The following is a 21,081-nucleotide window of genomic DNA, read 5'->3' as shown; positions in this document are numbered from 1 at the left end:
TTATCATATACCGTACCTGACCCATTATGGAACTCAGTGCCATAATCGTATCATCATATACATATACTACACTATACCCGACCCTCTAGTGAGGGACTTGGTGAATATATAATAAAGTTGTGCACGATAACATACCCGACGCGGGACTCGGTGAAAGAGGTAATAACAGTATGCACGAGTAGAATATCATGACCAACAACCATATACAATTAGATCATCATCTGAGACTCAATAGAATAATCAAAATGAACCATTATTGGAAAATCAATACAGTAGTCATCTCAAGTACCTTTTGAATGTCATTATGAATTATACCAAATGTGAATTATACCAAAATTTGAGTTATACCCAAAATAGAACGGCTGGAATCATACACATATATCAAGATATAATGATATAAGTTATGGAAATCAAGAACCTTAGCCATCCTAGCGTCTCTAAGAATAAGTACTTTTTTGGATTTTATACATTTGTCGTCCATTTGTTTCATATGGATCATGCCAAAAGAAAGAAGGGATAGGCTTTACATACCGTACGTCGTCCAAGGAACTCAACTTAATCACGAACTTTTCACAATTAGTTTGCCAAACCTATAATCATTAGAATATGGATGTGATTTAAGAAGGCTTTCATATATCATATATATCAATAAATAACTTAATTCTAAAATGAAATGGGCAGCATCTCCCCTATATCATTAGTATCTCCCAATTTGGTATATCACCACAACAACCCAACAACAAATAAATCTCAACAATACAACAATATACTTAATTTACTGCAATAATCCATCCAATATATATATCCTTAAAGTCAATCCCTTAAACTTTTATTTCTAACGGAATTTCGACAACATTTCCTTTCTATTCTAAATAATTCCAATACCTCAATTCAGCTAACAAATCATTAGTATCAACATTAAAAAAATACCCAATATTTATTCGCAATAATCTAACTAAATCCACCAAAGAATCCATCCAAATCAACATCAAATACCCAACTACTTAATATAACATATACGACAATTACATCAATATTTCCAATATTCTAATCCATCAAATCTATCAATAAATATGTAAATAACATCATAGAACACTTAAACATACCTTATGTAGTCCATAAGCACGAAATATACACCATCCAAAGCTAATTTATGGTTCAAAATGACGACAATAACTTGTTCTTCACTTCACTCTTCACGGGCCTCGAGATTTGGGGCCTCGAACTTGATCAAACTCCCGCTTTCTCTCTATAACCTCTCTTATTTCTCTCTATAATCTTCCATAAGCTTGCTGAATTTTATCATGCTGTTTATGAACTTTTTTGAGCCTATTTATAGTGATAAACAGCGGTGGAGTGGTCCTTCCATATGTCCATCACGTGTCAGGCTCTCTACTTGCGGCCAACACCTTTGTTCAGTAAAATAGTCATATCTCTTGATTTCAATATCGAATAAATTCCCACAACCTATGGTTGGAAATATAATCCAATTATCTACAATGTGAATTTTAGGAGTTTTCCAAAATGCCCAAATAATGATAGGGTTATGGTCTCCCCAAGTCAGATCACCCAAAAACATAACTTAAAAATATCTTTTTGGAGGGCTTACACTTGGATTTGGCTCAAAGGTCCTTTTTGAGTTGTGTTTAACTTCACATATATGGTACATATAACTTATCATATGTATTTTTTATAAAAATCCCATCATGTGCTCCCCACCTCAGCTTACGGTTACAAGGGATATATATCTTTTAATATCATTTCAATCATATTGTACGAACTTCAAATATTATACTTATACTATCCTCATGTTACTACAGTAGAATTTCATTCTTTATACTTGTAATATTTTCTTCTCTTCGATCTCACATTAAGCCATTTGTAGCTTAGTAACACGCAATTTTATAGGGTGTAACATCCTTTCTCTCTTTGGATCATTCGTCATCGAATGTTAAACTAATCCTGCACTCCCAATACTTCCTTAAACGTTCTTTTACAAAATTATTCCCTTCACATGGATCCCTTAACTTTATTATAATGCATTCCTGTTCTTTTAGTAACCATTTCCATTTTATTTGTTCTTGCTCTTGCCTCTCGAGGTGATAATTCCACGCCGTTATCTTTACTCTCATTTTCATTTTGCAATTGGTTAACGATTGTATTGAGAGCTCTTCCACTGAAACCTTACTCTCTCCTTGGTGTACTTAGTCTTAACTCGACTCTTTCCTCTTCTATAGTTACTCATTTAAGATGTATTATTCACTTTATATTACCTCTCACGCGTAGATGTCCCTCGCCAATTTATTAGACTTTACAATCCGTAGAGCATTTTATGCCTCTGTAACCTATAGACCCTTCGCAGACTCTACGGATAAGATGAGATTTCCCTTGGTGTAACATTATTTTGATTCAATAACCTTACATTGCTCTGTTGTTACAGTCCATACTCTTGAATGTTCAACATCATATATCACTTCTCAACTTTCAATGTCACTTTACCTTTTAGCTCTTAATCTTGATCTTTAGAGTTTGCTATCAAATAGCACTGGAGTATCCTCTTATATAACTTTACGTAGATGTTCTGTGATTTATCTATTATTAACTGGTATAATTCTGAAAGAATTTTTGATCTGACATATAAATTCAATATCATCTAGTAGCCAGCTTGCTCCGATTGTCTCGCTTGAACTATTCCACAGTTTCCCTTAATCCAATTTGTAATACTTTAGGCATATTATCTCGTGTTGTTTCTTTACTTTTAATTCCAATTCTTCTATTTCCTCTTTATTCAAATTTATTCTTAGTTCTCCTATCACGCATCATATTGCAATCCTTACAAGAGTTTGTTTAGGTGCTCAAATTCGCCAAAGAAATACCTTAGCACATTTCACTAGTCTTTATGCTTTATCGTGCCTTCTCCTCTCTTATCTTACAATTGGTATCAGAATAAATCTTTGGCTCAATCATGGCCATGTCCTATTTGCTCTTAGTATTAATCCTATCCCGATACTTTAGTTCAAACTATCTTACACTTTTCCTTAATGTATCCAAAGTATTGCAACCACATTATTATTACTGAGTCCTTACTCTTCATATCAAGTATTCCTTTGGTCTCATTCTTGGCATACAAATATTCATAGGTTGCATATCTTATGTAAAACATATTCAATCCTAGTCACAAACTTTCCTTCTCCTGGCTCATTATACTTTACATAATTCATCCGTACTAAACGCGTTCATAGTCTATCTTATCATACGCCTTTCCCTTGATTCTTCTCATATCCCATTATAGGAGATTTTATGTCCCCTCTCCCTTACTACTTATAGGTTGTGGTATCATTGGCAAATAACCTCATTGCCAATGTCTTAATTCCAATCCAGTATAGCATTGCTATCCTTTGTAACATCACTTAAATTACTCATTGCCATTCTCTTATCGTACTCTTTCATTTTGTAAGCACCCACCCTTTTAACGTCATATCATTCAAGATCTTTATAAATAATTCTCGGTACTATTCCAAATACCATTTTGACTACTATCCATTTATCATTAGCTTTTAGATCTTACCAAAGTGTTTCATCATGAGATCTCACTTCAATCTTGAGTATCCATATCAATTATATTGTAGCGCCAATTTTTTCCATATATACTTGCTTTGGTTTCACCCGCTTCCCCCCTTTGGGGTTGTACTTATATCATTATGTGTTAATATTCTGCTCTATGTCCCTAGTTCCAATCTCATATTCACCCAATCCTTCTTCCAATTCACTCAGTATACTGTACCATACTTATGTCCTTCTTTATAATGTATAACTTTGATTACCCACGTACGAAATCCTAACAAAATGGTGAAGTGATGAGAACCTTTCCATATATAGTATAAAATCTTATCTGATATGTCATACTCGAATAATACAATCAATGTGGCAACTCATCCAAGGCTACATTCCACTTACTCCAATTAATAATTAATTAGTACTTGTAGTCGTTCCAAATTCTCAATAAGGTAGCACTTATATTCCGATGATAAGTGTCCAATGTTCTCTTGTAAAATTATCTTTATCCCAACTCATATTATCTGTCTCCTCTAATGAATTTACAATACATCATTTGTTCCTCAACCTAGAGTCCCTATCCTTTAAGGATTTCTCAAGTAAAGTCGTATACGCGCAGTACTCCTTAATGTCTTATGCTCTTCTGCCCTTATTGCTGTTACACCCCATACTTTTGTACCTTGGAAGGTTCTTAATCTTCTTAAGTATCTTAAAAGGTTCTTAAGTTTTTGGAAGGATTCTAAAGTTTCTTAAAGTTTCTTAAAGCTTCTTAAGCTTCTTAGAAGTTACCATGGGAGTCGGATAGCCCATAACGCTATCAAACAACTCTAAGGAAGGGAAAATGTGACACCTCATGATAGGGAAGATTAGAAATAGCATTGTAAGAATCCAAAAGAAGTTGGAGACTAAATAATGAGTTGTAGGACTCGACTTACTTACGTAAGCTACCAACTGGGAAATCTTACATACTAAAGCTACTTGAGTACATACCAAGCTTATGTAGCAAGAATTACATAGGTTCGTAAAATAAAATAAGATTACGAACCCACGAGGAGGAAAAGAGAGTGACACATGGAAGCATAAGAGAGTGCCATGTGGCAGCAGCTAGGGAAAGGGGGTGGACCCTCCACCTACCATGTGGCAGCCTATGGTAGAAGGAAGGGATGTGTTGGCCTAATGAAGGCTTGACACGTGTCACCACTTAGGGCTTGACGTATGTCTCCACTTAGGGGTTGACATGTGTCACCCCCCTAAAGTAGCCTATATATATATATGTTATGACTCATTCTTATCTACAAGAAAGTCATTTATCTTCCTAGTTCAAGAGACTTCTAGAGAAAGAAAGAAGAGAAGAAAAATCTAGAACTGGAGAGAGTAGGTTCGGCTAAGGAGAAAGAAAGCACCAAAACATTAGCAAGCAGCCACAAAGTTTTAGTCGTGCTAAAGGAACTTCCGAGGAAAGTTTTGGTGAGTTTGGTGAGTTTCGGGCAAGGTCAAGGAGGTAACGAGGTGAGCTAGATTACAGTTAATCCATAAAAAGTATGTGAAGCTTACCCTTTCTTTCTTTTGGCATGTCTTAGCCTTAAGTTATATATATACGAAACTTGGGATTCATTTCATTCATAAAGCTCTGAGTATGAGTCAAGACCTTATTCACTTCTGATGTTAGAACTCCTACACTAAGTGGACTCATCACCTTTCCAGTCTTCTGTAGGATAAAGAGTAGTACATATAAGGCCTATCTCCTTCTTTCGTCTCTTTCTTTCGTTGAAATCGCTTAAGGTAAGTGAAATGATGTCTGCTATGAGTTTAGAGGTAATTCCATTTATAGGTTCCGAATATAATTCATGACTCGTAGCCATTTTTGAATACTAAGGGTCCTAAAGTAGTTAGATTACTACTCCCGAGCCACCTATATGTTGAATAGTAAGTGGAAATATAAGCTCCTATTCTGAAAGGCTCTGAGAGGATAAATGTCTCTGATTGCATAAGCTGTATCTCTGATTGCATAAGCTATGTGTCTGGTTGCATAAATTATGTCTTTGATTGCATAAACTGTGTGGCATTATCTTGGTACACGCCTATGGTTCCTGAGGCCCTAATTGATGAACTCCCTAATAACATCTAAAGGGTACCTCGGAGAATTACTTCCCTGGTCTTCAAGTGACGGTTCACTTGACTGTTTCATTGAGTCTCAGGAGATGACCTAGTTGCATATGGTTTCTCACTACTCTACTCATGCATACGGTAACCCTTCTTTCACCGAGTCCCACGATGGGCAGGGAACATTATTGTGCACAGCTTTATTACTCTTTCACCGACTCTCAGTCTAGCTATGTATATGTGTATATATAAAGTATATGATGATGAAATGCTGTATACGATGAAGTTGAAGCATATAATGACACCCTATGTGATGAAATAATTCACCGAGTCCCATGACGGATATATATATGATGATATGATAAAAATGTGGATCAAGCCGTACGTTCCTCGGCATTGCTTTAAATTATGGATTAGGCTGAACGTTCCTCGGTATATTTTACTATGTGATAATGGCACCGAGTCCCATAAAGGGGCCGGGTGCGGTACATTATGTACACTAATCTTTCACCGAGTCCCTCACTAAAGGGCCGGATACTTACGTAGGCATGCATATGAAAATATAGGGATACATTTGTGACCCCGAGCCCCATAGTGGACCAGATGTACTATGATGACATATATGATAAGATTATGTCACTAAGGAACCTGGTATCATAACTATTTTATCATATTACCATATCACCATATCAACATCCCCTCTCATCATATATATGACTACGTGTCCTAAGGTGCAGGTACATTAATTTGTTAATTGTTACACTTGTCCCCTGCATCCTTGTTTTAGTTATGGTCTCAGCTATGATGTGTTATGTTTTACATACTCAGTACATATATCGTACTGACCTTCCTTTCATCGAAGGGGGGGGATGCATTTTATGCCCGTAGGTACAAATACTTACTTTGGAGATCTGCTAGCTTAGGACTCACACTCAGCTATGTCAAAAGTGCTCCACTATTCATGAGCCTAACTTTTGGTGCTGATCATATAATGTATATAGTTGTTTATTCAGGGGTACGGCGGGGGGCCTGTCCAGCCATATGTCACTGTTAATATTCTTAGAGGTCTGTAGACATATATAGGTGGGTTGCTTACGAGTTTGATTTAGTTGTGCTTATAGGGCATATTATGAATGTTATTATATTAAGGCAGCCTTGTCGGCCCTTGCATGACATGGTGCAAATGAAGGAGTCTATATGCAGACGAATCTGCTATCACCCTCTAGATTCTTCTGTATAGTTCTTATAGTTTAGATTTATGTATACGGGGGTCCAGGTCGGACCCCAGTCACAGCCTATGGAGTTGGGTCATTACAGTTGCGTACCTGGCACTGACTTCTAACTTTCTCAAAATCATATCAAGTTCATCTTAATCATAGTCTTATATTATCGCCTTGTCTTTATACTACACCTTTAAGTTTATAGCTACGTATTTCCCTTTTATTTTACACTCGTACTCTATTAATTATGTCTATCTTAGGCGCTTTCTTAAGTATTCCTTTACATTTCTCCATTCTATGCCCATCTTTTATTCTGAACACGAGGAGTCTCTTACTACTCCTATATTTTTCGGAAAACACTACTCCTACATAATTCCTTTCTCTTTTTTTTCAAAGTGTATTCTATTCATCCCTATTTGTTCCTATCATCCCAGTCATTTTCTGGCACTCATTCTACTTCGTTCCTAATCTTTTTGTAGTTTGGTCTTCCATAATTTCATCACTTACATTACTCATGTTCTTGGCTATATATGTCATAACTCGTCACTACACTATTATCTCATTTTTTTATTATTTCCTTCTCTCAATTACTCCTTTTCTTATACTCGCTATCATTTCTGTTATCACATCATCTTTGTTTTGAACTTTTTGTGTAAAACATTATAAGTGTTTCTTATTCATTCTATAGATCTCCTTTATACTTTAGTCACATAGATCACGTCATATATGTTAGTCACTTCCTTACTTCCTTACTGGGATTTATTCATTCTCGTAACAATACTCCAAACCATCAAAAGAAGAGAGACTAGAATCTGACAAGCACCACGGGACTTCTAATGCTTGATTCACATAGTTTACCTTCAGATTTGTTCTTGGTTCATGAACGAACTATTTAGTTCATAAACTACTTGCTGTACACTTTGTAATCTTCAAATAAATGTGAAACTTAATTGTGAACTTTTTTGCTCTTCAACATGAGCCTCTCCTAAGGTAAAATATGGCTGGAAAGTATTCTAGTTTGTGTAAATGAATTCCAAACTTTGATGCTCATATACGCTTCTTCAAAACTGGGTCTCCCAAATTAGAATGATACCCCTTATGAATGAAGTAGGGGTATTTCTTAACTCTTTAGTCCAACATAATAAATTTACCTTATTGGTATCAACCTTCAAAACATATTATGAACTTATGTCCCATTCTCTTCCTTTTTCCTATTTTTGGGAAAATTTGGGCAGAGTTTTCTCTATACTTCTTACAATCCCAGAGATTGCATGTAGGAAATACCAACAATACCTCATAGGGCCAACATATATATATATATAGATATCATAGTCACTCAGGGCTTCCTATATTAATCACAAAATGAAAATGACAAAATTACCTCGTATATTCAACACAGATGTACCTGCACTCTTTCCTGTTTATTTTCCCTTTTCATCTTTACCTGTAGGTTTCAAACATACCTATAACATTCGTACTATGTCTGCATATATTCCATTTACAATTACTATTTCCTTTAGCTTCATTTGTGTACACTTTCTAACTGGACTTATTTGCGATATTTACATTCAACCCATTTCCTTACTATACTTACCATAACTCGCCATAATGATGGCCAATTCGCCATTCCGTATATACAAATTAGGTAATAGTCTATAACAAAAGCACATAGATAGGAATTTCGATAGGGCCTCCTAAACCTGTAGTAGATCAGTCTCTAGTCTGATCCGGTGATCTAAAAGTGAAGTGTACTCATTGTCATTGTCTGTCCCCCATCTACTCTTCTGACCTTCATCGTCTTCTTTATTTGAATTTGGGGAATGTAGATAATTGGGTAACTCCTAGTTTACCGATGATCAGGATAGGGGCTGGAATATTCTGTAACACTTACCGGGGTAGTCGGTTTGACGTAGTGTCCTGCCATAGGAGCAATTGGTTTGGCTTTAGGGGCCGCCTCCCTGGATATCCCAAACTCTGGAGGAATTGTCGCTGGGTCCTTCAAAGGGTCAGTCTTGATAGAATAATAGATGCTCCTTCTACTCGATCCTGGAGCCTGAGGTCCCAAATTTACCCTAGGGGCCTTCTTATCACCCCCACTATCTAAAGCTAGCCTCTTCATTTCTTGCAAATTTGCACCTACCTAGAGGAAAAAAGGTCAGAAACAATCTTTCCTAGGTTCAAGCTCTATCGCACGATCTGAGATAGAAGGAAAGATAATATCCTAAATGTACTGTAGCCTCTTGTTTATAGATGTGGTGCACAACACACCGATAAATAAGACTCTACTAGATACGGTCTGTAGACACGCCAAGGATGAACTGCTCTGATACCACTTTTGTCACGACCCAACCCCGTAGGCCGTGACTAGTGCCCGAGTTGGACACTCGTATACATATTTGTTAGACCTTGTCAAACTGAAACCAACCACCATATAGAGGCTTTGTGAAAACATGATGTCATCTCAAGTATTACCTACGTATATCAAGGTAACCAATCTCTTAAGGAGGCACAATCAATTAAAACATCCTAATACATGAGACGACAAGGCTTCCACTACAAAAGGGAACGTCCCTAAATATAAATTATGTAGGCATAACCGAACACATATACATTTAATCCACATATTTGTCTACAGACCTCTAAGAGTATCAATAGTATCATATGGCAGGACAGGGCCCCGCCGTACCTCTGAATAAACATATATATACATCAAAAAGGGTTCTATACCAAAAGTCTAGGCTCTGAGACAAAAGAGCACTTCAATATAGCTGAATAGGAATCCTAGACTAGAGAATCACCAAAGCTAGTACCTATACCTGCGGGCATGAAACACAGCCTCCCGAGGAAAGGGGTCAGTACAAGTTATGTACTGAGTATGTAAAACATAAAATACAATAGGAAAGATCATAACTGAAGTAGAGAGCCCAGGAGACAAGTATGATAATAAAGAACTCACTGTACTTGTGCCTTATGAAGCAAATAATGCATATCAGTATCATATACTATACTAGGCCCATTATGGGACTCGGTGCCATAATTGTATCATCTTATTATCATATTATCATATCATCATATACATACACTATACCGTACCCGGCCCTCTAGTGAGAGACTCGGTAAAGGTGTAATAAAGCTATGCACGATAACATATCTGGCCTGGGACTCAGTGAAAGAGGTAATAACAGTATGCACGAGTAGAATATCATGAGCAACCATATACAAATAGATCATCGTCTGAGATTAAGTAGAATAATCAAAATGAACCATCATTGGAAAATCAAGACAGTAGTCATCTCAAGTACATTTTGAATGTCATTATGAATTATACCAATTTTGAATTATATCAAAATTTGAGTTATGCCCAAAATAGGACGGCTGGAATCATACACATGTATCAAGACATAATATATAAGTTATGAGAATCAAGAACCTTATCCATCCTAGCGTCTCCAAGAATAGGAGCTTCTTAGGATTTTATACATTCATCGTCTATTTGTTTCATATGGATCATGCCAAAAGAAAGAAGGCATAGTCTTTACATACCTTACATCATCCAAGGAACTCAACTTAATCGCGAGCTTTTCACAATTAGTATGCCAAACCTATAATTGTAAGAATATGCATGTGATTTAAGAAGACTTTCGTATATCATATATATTAATAAATAACTTAATTCTAAAATGAAATGGGCAGCATCTCCCCTATATTATTAGTATCTCCCAATTTGGTATATCATCACAACAGCCCAATAATAAAAAAATATCAAAAATACAACAATATACTTAATTTACTACAATAATCCATCCAATATATATATCCTTAAAATCAAGGCCTTAAACTTTTATTTCTAACATAATTTCGATAACATTTCCTTTCTATTCTAAACAATACCAATACCTCAATTCACCTAACAAATCATTAATATCAATATTAACAAAAATACCCAATATTTATCTGTAATAATCTAACTAAATCCACCAAATAATCCACCCAAATCAACATCAAATCCCCAACTACTTAATACAACATATACGACAATTACATCAACATTTCCAACATTCTAATCTGCCAAATCTATCAATAAACATGTAAATAACGTCACAAACAACTTAAACATACCTTATGTAGTCCATAACCACGAATCCAACACCATCCAAAGCTAATTTGTGGTTCAAAATGATGACAATAACTTGTTCTTCACTTCACTCTTCACGGGCCTCGGGATTTGGGGCCTTGAACTTGATCAAACTCCCGCTTTCTCTCTCTAACCTCTCCTCTTTCTCTCTCTAATCTTCTATAAGCTTGCTGAAATTATCATGCTGTTTATGACCTATTTTGAGCCTATTTATAGTGAAAAAGGGTGGTGGAGTGGTCCATCCACGTTTCCATCATGTGTTAGGCTCTTTACTTGCGGCTAGCACCTTTATTTAGTAGAACAGTCATATCTCTTGATATCGATAATGAATAAATTTCCACGACCTATGGTTGGAAATCTAATCGAATTATCTATAATTATTTTAAGAGTTTTCCCAAATTCCTAAATAATTATAGGGTTATGGTCTCCCCAAGTCAGATCACCCAAAAACATAACTTAAAAACATCTTTTTGGAGGGCTTACACTTGGATTTGGCTCAAGGGTCCTTCTTGAGTTGTGTTTAAATTCATATATATGGCCCATATAACTTATCATATGTCCTTTTTATAAAAATCCCATCATGTGGGCCCTACCTCACCTTATGGTTATGAGGGCTATATATCTTTTAACGTATCATTTCAATTATATTGTACAAACTCTAAATATTATACTCATGCTATCCTTATGTTACTACAGTAGAATTTCATTCGTTATACTTGTAATAGTTTCTCCTCCTCTAGTTCACATTAAGCCATCTGTAGCCTTAGTAACATAAAATTTTCTGCGATGTAACACTTCTTTGCCGCAAATTCATCTCCTTCTACTTAAAGATATATTGGAGACTTTTGTGATTCGTATAGATATCAACATGTATGCCATATAGATAATGCTTCCATATTTTCTTTTATATCCTATATTTTTTGTACATCAGAATGTTTTTAATCTTCTCTGAAGTTGCCATGTGATCCATATTATCCATGAAGTTAGCAAATGATCCTATGGAAGGGAGAATGTAATGTCCTATATCTTGTATAGACTAGTTCTATGTGAAGTAGTGATGGTTTGAAATAGGTTTGGAAGGATTTGAAAGGGGTTCGAGGCCAAATAATTTGTCATAGCAATCGACCTACTTGCTTAAGCTACTGGTTTGGATGTCTTACATAATTAAGCTATTTGAGTACACGTCTAGCTTAAGTAGAAAGGATCACATAGGTTCTTAAGGTAAGACTAATTGCTAACCTACTAAAAAGAATAAGTAGGTGATGCACCTACTTCAAGTAGGTGATGCACCTACTTAGAATGTGTGGACTACATTTAAAAAAAAGGCAAGTAGGTGGTGCAATTACTTACGAACTTGTTGCAGGAATTAAGGAGGTGATGCACCTACTTTCTTAAAGTAATGGACAAGACTATTCTGGGATGCAAGATAGAGATTTTTATTCCCAATTTTAATTAATATACGAAGTGGTTATAGATTTTATTTGGTCTAGATTATTAAGTAGGGATTATGGATTAATTGAGATTAATTAAGTTAATTAGACCACTATGTGAGCCTCACGAAGACACTTGGCAGAATGTGATTGGAGGGTGGATGATAGTAGGATACATGTCCCAAATGGACACATGTCAAAGCTGGACACGTGTCACTCTTAGGGGCTTCCATGGATGACCATGGTATACATGTCAAGGCTGGAAATGTGTCACTCTTAGGGGCTATATAAATAATGAAATTAATGGCTAAAAGCTCATTTTAGCTCATTCTTCTTTGAGGAAAATATAGAGAAAAACAAAGAGAGTTCAATCCATGGCAACTCACGGCCATGGCTGAGTAAGCAAGCTCCCAAATTCCGATCCCCACACATTGGAAGTGATTAACAATGTGAATTAATCATTGGGGAAGCAAGAGGACCTAACGTGCAATCCACACGTTTCAGCCAAGTTGGGAAGCCAAGTTGGTAAGGTAAGAATTAATAATTTTCTATACGTTTTAGGATGAATTTGGACGTGTTGTGAATGTGTAAACGTGAATTAGAGGTATGAAATTATGTATGTTGGCGTTGGAATGTTGTTAAAGCCGTGTAGGGCCTGTTTTATTTGGAAATGGTGAATCAATTTTTATTAACATTTTTTTATTTTTGTCATGAGTTATATAATGAAAATGGAAGAATTTGATATTTCAAGTTGGAGTTGTAATTATAACGTGTGGCCGTTTGTGTTGAATTGAAAAATTAAGTATGGTTACGATTATACATTGTATGGTTATAATTATTGAGGCTGTTCTAATCTAAAGATGATGGATTAATTTTAATTAATGTTGAGTTGTTGTTGCCATTAGTTATATGATGAAAGTTAATGAATTTGATATTTAAAATTATAATTGTATTGTATTAAGAACATCTGGGTTTGTTGTGTTGTTGTTCTTATTGAATTGAAGGACTAAGAGTAGTTAAAGCTATAGTGTTGTTGTAATTGTTGGATTGTTGTAAGGTCATCCGATGAAGTGATGTGGTCGTAGATTATTAAGAGTAAATTGATTACGTTGTAGTCGATATGTTAAAGATTATAGAACATCATAATGTGTGGGCTGATTTGGAATAGTGTGCGGGCTATTTCAGAACTTTCTTGAATCTTGCCTTGGCTAACTTTAATATAGCACTTGAACGTATGGTTGTTGATGTTGACTTGGTTATTATGTAGTTGGTTTGAATATAAGGGAAATGTCACCTAATTTTCTAGAAATGAGCTGTTGACGTTGGAGTGTGTTTTGAAACCTTCCTGTAACTTAACCATAGTTCTTGACATCTTAATATAGGTTAAGACACTATTGGGAAGCGTATGCGTGTTGTGTTGCGAATAAGCACTAAAAGTATGGAAAGCCTATCCCTTCTTTCTTTTGGCATATCTTAGACATAAGTGATGAATGATATGAGATTTGGGGTAATTCCATTCATAAGTTCTGAACATGATTCTTGATCCTTATTCACTTCTGGATGTTAAAACTCTTAAAGTAGTTGAGCTACTGCCTCGAGCCTTCTATATGTTGAATAGTAGTTGGATGTATAAGCTCCTATTCCTAAAGACTCTACGATGACAAATGTCTCTGATTCCATAAGCTGTTTCGCATTATCTTGATACATGTCTATGATTCCTGAGGCTCCATTTGATATGGTCCATAGTGACATTCAAAAGGTACTTGAGATGAAAACTGTCTTGATTTTCAAATGATGGTTCATTTTGATTATTCTATTGAGTCTCAGGAGATGATATAATTGTATATGGTTGCTCATTATATTCTACTCATGCATATTATTATTACCTCTTTTATTGAGTCTCGAGCCAGGTATGTTATCATTCACAGCTTTATTACATTATCCACCAAGTCCCTCACTAGAGGGCATGGTACGCTATATGATGATATGATGATGCAATCATATGGTTATGGCACCGAGTCCCACGATGGGATAAGTACAGTATACGTGTACACGACTTTATTCACCAAGTCCCTTATTAGATGGCCAGGTATGGTATAGTATATGTATATGATGATATAATGATATGATAATATGATTATGGCACTGTGTCCAATAATGGGACGGGTACGATATATGATAATGATATGCATGATTTGCTTCGTAAGGCACAGGTACAGTGAGTTATTGATTATCATACTTGTCTCCTAGGCTCTCTACTTCAGTTATGATCTTTTCTATTGTATTTCATGCTTTACATACTCAGTTCATAACTTGTACGGACCCCCTTCCTCGGAGGGCTGCGTTTTATGTCCGTAGGTACAGGTACTAGCTTTAGTGATTCGCCAGCCTAGGATTTCTATTCCGCTATCTTGTAGATCTCCTTTGTCTCGGAGCCTAGACTTTTTGTATAGACCCTTTTTTGATGTATATATATCTTTATTTAGGGGTACGGCAGGGCCCTGTCCTGCCATATGATATTGTTGATACTCTTAGAAGTCTGTAGACATATGTGTGGGTTGTGTGTATATGTGTTCGGTTATGCATACATGATTTGTATTTTGGGATGTTGTATGTAGTGACAGCCTTGTTGGCTCATGTATTATGAGGTTTTAATTGATTGTGATTTCTCAGGAGATAGCTTACCCTGAAACATGTAAGTGACGCTTGAGATGATGTCCTGTTTTCACAAAGCCTCTATATTGTGTTTGGTTTTAGTTTGACAATGTCTAACAGATATTTACACGAGTGCCAAACTCGGGCACTGTAACAGCCTATGAGGTTGGGTTGTGACATTTTCAAAGCATAAATTACTACTGCTAACTCTAGATCATAAGTTAGATAATTTCTGTCGTACTTTCTTAGATGCCGGGAGGCATAGGCTATAACTTTAGCATGTTGCATCAGTACACAACTTAGCCGAACACCAGAAGCATCACAATAAATGTCATAGCCATCTGGTCCTTCAGAAAGAGTTAGAACAGCGGCCATAGTCAACTTATTTTTCAGCAATTGAAAGCTTCATTCACAAGAATTGGTCTATTGGAACTTTGCCGCCTTCTAAGTCAGCCTTGTTAAAGGTTCTGAAGTCGAAGCAAACTTCTCTATGAATCTCCTATAATATCCTGCCAGCCATAGAAAACTACGTACCTTAGTAGGTGTTGTAGGTCTAGGCCAAATCTTTACGGCCTCACTTTTCTATGTATCTACTCGAATACCATCCACTCTAATAATATTCCCTAAGAATGCTACTGAAGTCAACCAAAATTCATATTTTAGAGAACTTAGTGTACAACTTCTGGTATTGGAGCTCCCCGAGTACCATCCCTAAATTATCTGTATGCTTCTCTTTCGATCGTGAATAGACTAGGATATCATCAATAAATACAATCACGAACAGGTCTAGGAATGGCTTGGTCAATAAACACTGCTGGAGCGTTGGTCAGCCCAAAAGACATCACCCTAAATTTTAATGCCCGTATTGAGTCCTAAACGCAGTGTTTGAAATATCTACTTCCTTGACCCGCAGGTCTATCTTCGAGAAATACTTAACACCCTGCAGCTGGTTAAATAGATCATCAATCCTAGAGAGGGGATATCGATTCCTTATTGTCATTTTGTTCAGCTTCCTATAATCAATACACATTCGCAATGAACCATCTTTCTTTCTCATGAATAGTACCAGTGCTCCCCAAGGTGACGTGTTGGGCCTAATGAAGCCCTTTTCTAATAAGTCTCTCAGCTTCTCCTTTAATTCATTCAATTCTGCAGGTGCCATTCTAAGAATAGATATGGGCTGAGTATCTAGCAACACATCTATAGTGAACTCTATCTCCCACTTTGAAAAAAGACCTGGAAGTTCATCTGGGAATACATCTGGAAATTCGTTAACTACCGGCCCTTTATAAATCATCTCTTAGTGTCACAAACCCTTCCAAATTATCCTAGTATTTCTTTTTACCATATTGATATCCTTATAATTACTATTACCATCAATTCATCGATTATTCTTTATCTCTTAAAGTCAGACGTACTTGCGACTTAGTCATATCTTATCGTTATTGTTGGCATGACTTTCCAAAAATATTACGAACTTGTATGTCATTTTCTTGTTAATCCTTAAAGAATTTTGGCAGATTTTTCTCTGTATTTCTTACTATCTTAAAACTTGCACGCAGAAAATACCAATAACGCCTCATAAGGCCAACACACACATATATTATATTGTATCATAGCCGCACTAGGCTTGCTATATCAATCATAAGATGAAAATGACAAAATTGTCCCATGTATACAACACAAACTATACCTGTCACTCTTTCGTGTTTATTTTTCCATCCATTTTAACTGTAGGTTATAAACATACTTGCAGCATTGGTACTATGTCTAACATATATTCCGTTTACAGTTACTGCTTCCTTTAGCTTCTTCTGTGCACACTTTCTAACTGGACTTATCTACGATATATACATTCAACTTGTTTCCTTATTATACTTACCATAACTCGCCATAATGATGGCTAATTTACCATTCCGTATATACAAATTCCCATTATGTTCCCCTGCTATCAAATTTTCTCCTGTATGTACAACTATTCTCCATCCTAGATTTCAAAATTCCCATGAGTGGAAATGCCTTGGTCACTGTTACTTATAAATATTTGGTTATTGACTTCTTTGATTTCTGCTTGCCGCTATTAGGTAACAATTGATAACAAATGCATATACATAGGAAATTTCAATAAGGTCTCCTATACCTGTAGTCGATCAGTCTCTAGTTTGATTCAGTGATCTAGAAAGTGAAGTGTGCTCCTCGTCATCTTTTGTCCACCATATACTCGTCTGACCTTCATCGTCTTCTTCATCTGAATCCAGGGAATGTAGATAATGAGGTAACTCCTGATTTATCGATGACCAGGATAAGGGGCTAGAATAGTTTGTAACACTTATCAGGTCAGCCGATCTGATGTGGTGCCTTGCCATAAGAGCAACTGGTAGGGCTTCAGGGACCGCCTCCCTGGATATAAAAAACTCTAGAGAAATTGTCGTTGGGTCCTCCGAGGGGTCGGTCTCGATAGAATAACTAAGGCTCCTCTTTCTCGATCCTGGAGCTTGCGGTCTCGAATTTACCCTAGGAGCCTTGCTAGCATCCCTATTATCTAAAGCTGGCCTCTTTATCTCTTAAAAATCAGCACCTAACTACAGGAAAAAGAGGTCAGAAATAATCTTTCCTACATTTAGGCTCTATCGCATGATATAAAATAGAAGGAAAGGTAACATCCTAAATGTCCTATAGTCTCCTATTTATAGATATGGTGCACAACACACCAATAAACAAGTCTCTACAAGACACGACCTGTAGACACTCCAAGGATAAACTGCTCTGATACCACTTTTATCACGACCCAACCCCGTAGGCCATGACTAGTGCCCGAGCTAGGCACTCATATAAATATCTGTTAGACATCGTCAAACTGAAACTAAACACAATATGGAGGATTTGTGAAAATATGACATAATCTCAAGCGTTACATACATGTATCAAAGTAATTTGTCTCCATGGGAATCACAATCAAATTAACACATTATAATACACGAGCCGACAAGGCTGTCACTACATACATTTATTATACCCCATACCATTATACCTTGGAAGACTTTCGTACCTTGAAAGGTTTCTAAGATTCTTGAAAGGCGCTTAAGCCTCTTAGAAAGTGACGAGTGAATTGAATGATCTATAATACTATCAAACAACTGTAAGGAAGGAAGAATGTGATACTCCATGAGAGGGAAGGCTGGAAATAGGGCTAGGAGAATCCTGAAGGAGTTAGAGGTCAAGTAATGAGTTGTAGGACTCGACTTACCTATTTAAGCTACCAACTTAGAAGTTTTACATACTTGAGCTACTTGAGTACATACCAAGCTTGCATGGCAAGAAGTACATAGGTTCTTAAAGTAAGATGAAACTACGAACCCACGAAGAAGGAGAAGAGCTACACGTGGCAATAAAAGGAGGTGCCACATGGTAGCATGGGGAAATGAAACATGGAAGAAGGTGACCCACCTTCTTGGGGGTGGACCACACTTCCATATGGAATCCCATCATTAGCCGCATGGATGGGTTGGCCTGACGTGTCACCCTTAGGGGCTGACATGTGTCACCTTCCTACTGCAAGGTGAGGCTCTTCCCTTCCCCTAGAATCCACTCCGGGTCCTAAGGCAGCATATATATGTATGTTAATCACTCTTAAGTAATTTTCCATCCAAAAATTCAAGAGAAAAGAAAAGAAAAGAAACCCTAAGCTAAGAGAGAGTAGTGTCGGCCAAGAGGGAGAAAAAGATAAGTTTTCCGATTTTTTTCAGTGAATTAATTATCTAGAGTATACCATGATGATATGAAAGTGTTAATAAATTAAATTTATAGTTTGTATCAGCACATACAGATAGAAAACAGCCACAACATTTAAGCCGCAACTAGAGAAATTCTGAGGTGAATTTTGGCAAGCTTTGGCCAATTTCGGGTAAGGTAAGGGTTTTGCTTTCAATTTGGAGTTTATGGTGTGGTTATGGAGTGTCTTACACGTCTTATATGTGGCTGGAAGTATAAAAATTTCACAAGGAAGCTTGACGTTAGAAACAAGCTAAAGTAAGACCGTCTTAGTTAAATCAAAGTTGATTGGGGTGTTGTGGTTGTTGTGCTACCCTTGCATGTACTTTTATTTTGTGTTGAAGGGATGGAACACATTACAAAAGGTGTGTGGTATCTGATAGTTTCATCCACATAAATCTCCGTTACGTATGGTTAAAGGTTTTACAAACTAGAGATTAAAAACCCTATTTTGGTATCGTAGTTTTAAGCGAGTTGTTTGGAGTTTGTGTTGTGTAATGTGGAAGTGGTTTACTTGTATATATGCTGCTGATTGTTATTGTTGGTTGGTTGATAAGGTTTGGGAGTTAAATTGAAGTTCGGATAGGGCAAGTTATAGAGGAGATGCTGCCTAATTTCCGTTAACTCCTTAACTAACTAATAGACTAGTCGAGACTTGTCGAGAAGTGTGAACAATAAAGTAATTCGTATGGATAATGGTTGGTAGGTTTAGGATCTGGAAAGTCAAAAGTCACTAACCTTAGTATTACTTTTGTATTAAATAGGTTAAAGGAGTAACGAAGTGAGTCTGGATGCGATTATCCCATAATAGGTATGTAGAGCTATGCTTCTTTTCGTTTGGCATGTCTTAGGTATAAGTTATGAATGGTTTGTATATGAAATGTGGGGATAATTCCACTCATGAAACTCCAAGTGTAATTCATAGACTTTATTCACTTTGTGATGTTAAGACTCCTGTAATAGTTGAGTTATTGCCTTTTAAGGCTCTTAGATTATGAACAGTAGTATTGTAAGTTTGTCTCTTCCTCTTTTCAGAATGTCTTAAGTATAAATGAAATGGTATGTGATATGAGGTGGAAGTAGGTCCAGTTATAAGTTCTGAGTATAACACGTGACTTCTATTCACTACTTGATGTTAGAATTCTTAAAGTAGTTGAACTACTACCCCCGAGTCTCTTATCTAATGAAAACTAATTGAATGCATCAGCTCCTCTTCCTAAGGTCTCTGCGACAACGAACATCTCTAATTCCGTAAGCTGATTAACCTTGTCTCGATATATGTCTATGATTCCTGAATATCTAGTAGATATGATCCTGTCATGACCCAACCCCGTAGGCCGCGATTGGGGTCCGACCTGGACCCCCGTATACATATCTATCAACTGTGGTCACATTGAACTGTAAATAAAACAATATCATGTAATAGAGCCCCACTGGGTAATAACATTTTCATAAACCTGTAGCCCTTTTTATTTGTATCACAACATGATAGGGCACGTAAGCCGACAAAGATGCCATAACATAATAACATATATCATATATCATATAGACCCAGCTGAATCAAACTGACATACACAACCCTTATATACATGTCTGCAGACCTCTAAAAATATAAATGATAATATATGGCAGGACAGGGCCCCGCCGTACCCCCGAATAGACAAAACAATGTTATACATCAGTGAACAATATCAAAACTAGGCCTCGATACAATGAAGCCTCTCCTTGTTGAGCTGCATGGAATCCTAAGCTGACGGACTCCCAAAATCTATAGTTGTACCTACAGGCATAAACGCAGCCCCCTGAGAAAGGGGGTTAGTACGACATATGTACTGAGTATGTAAAACATAACATAATACATAAGAGGTATATTCGAAATAGAGAAGCAGGGGAACAAATTATCAAATCAAAGACATGTACCTGTACTTTGTGAATCACAAAAGCATGCATGCTCAATTTATACAATATAGCCGGCCCTTTCAAGGACCCGGCGAATAACATCTGTAGGACCATCATAGGCCCGGTGCTATCACCACCCTTTTGTAGCACATCATCATCATACATATATACATACATACCCGACCCTCTAGTAAGGGATTAGTGAACAATGCCGTTAGTTGTACACGATAACGGACCTGGCCCGGGACTCGGTGATAGAAGTGTTACAGTATACACGAGTAGAGTAGTGAGTAACTATATGCAATTTTAATCA

This window comes from Solanum dulcamara, chromosome 4 (genome assembly GCF_947179165.1).
Source record: "Solanum dulcamara chromosome 4, daSolDulc1.2, whole genome shotgun sequence".
Taxonomy (NCBI): Eukaryota; Viridiplantae; Streptophyta; class Magnoliopsida; order Solanales; family Solanaceae; genus Solanum; species Solanum dulcamara.
Note: the sequence above shows the minus strand (reverse complement) of the source record.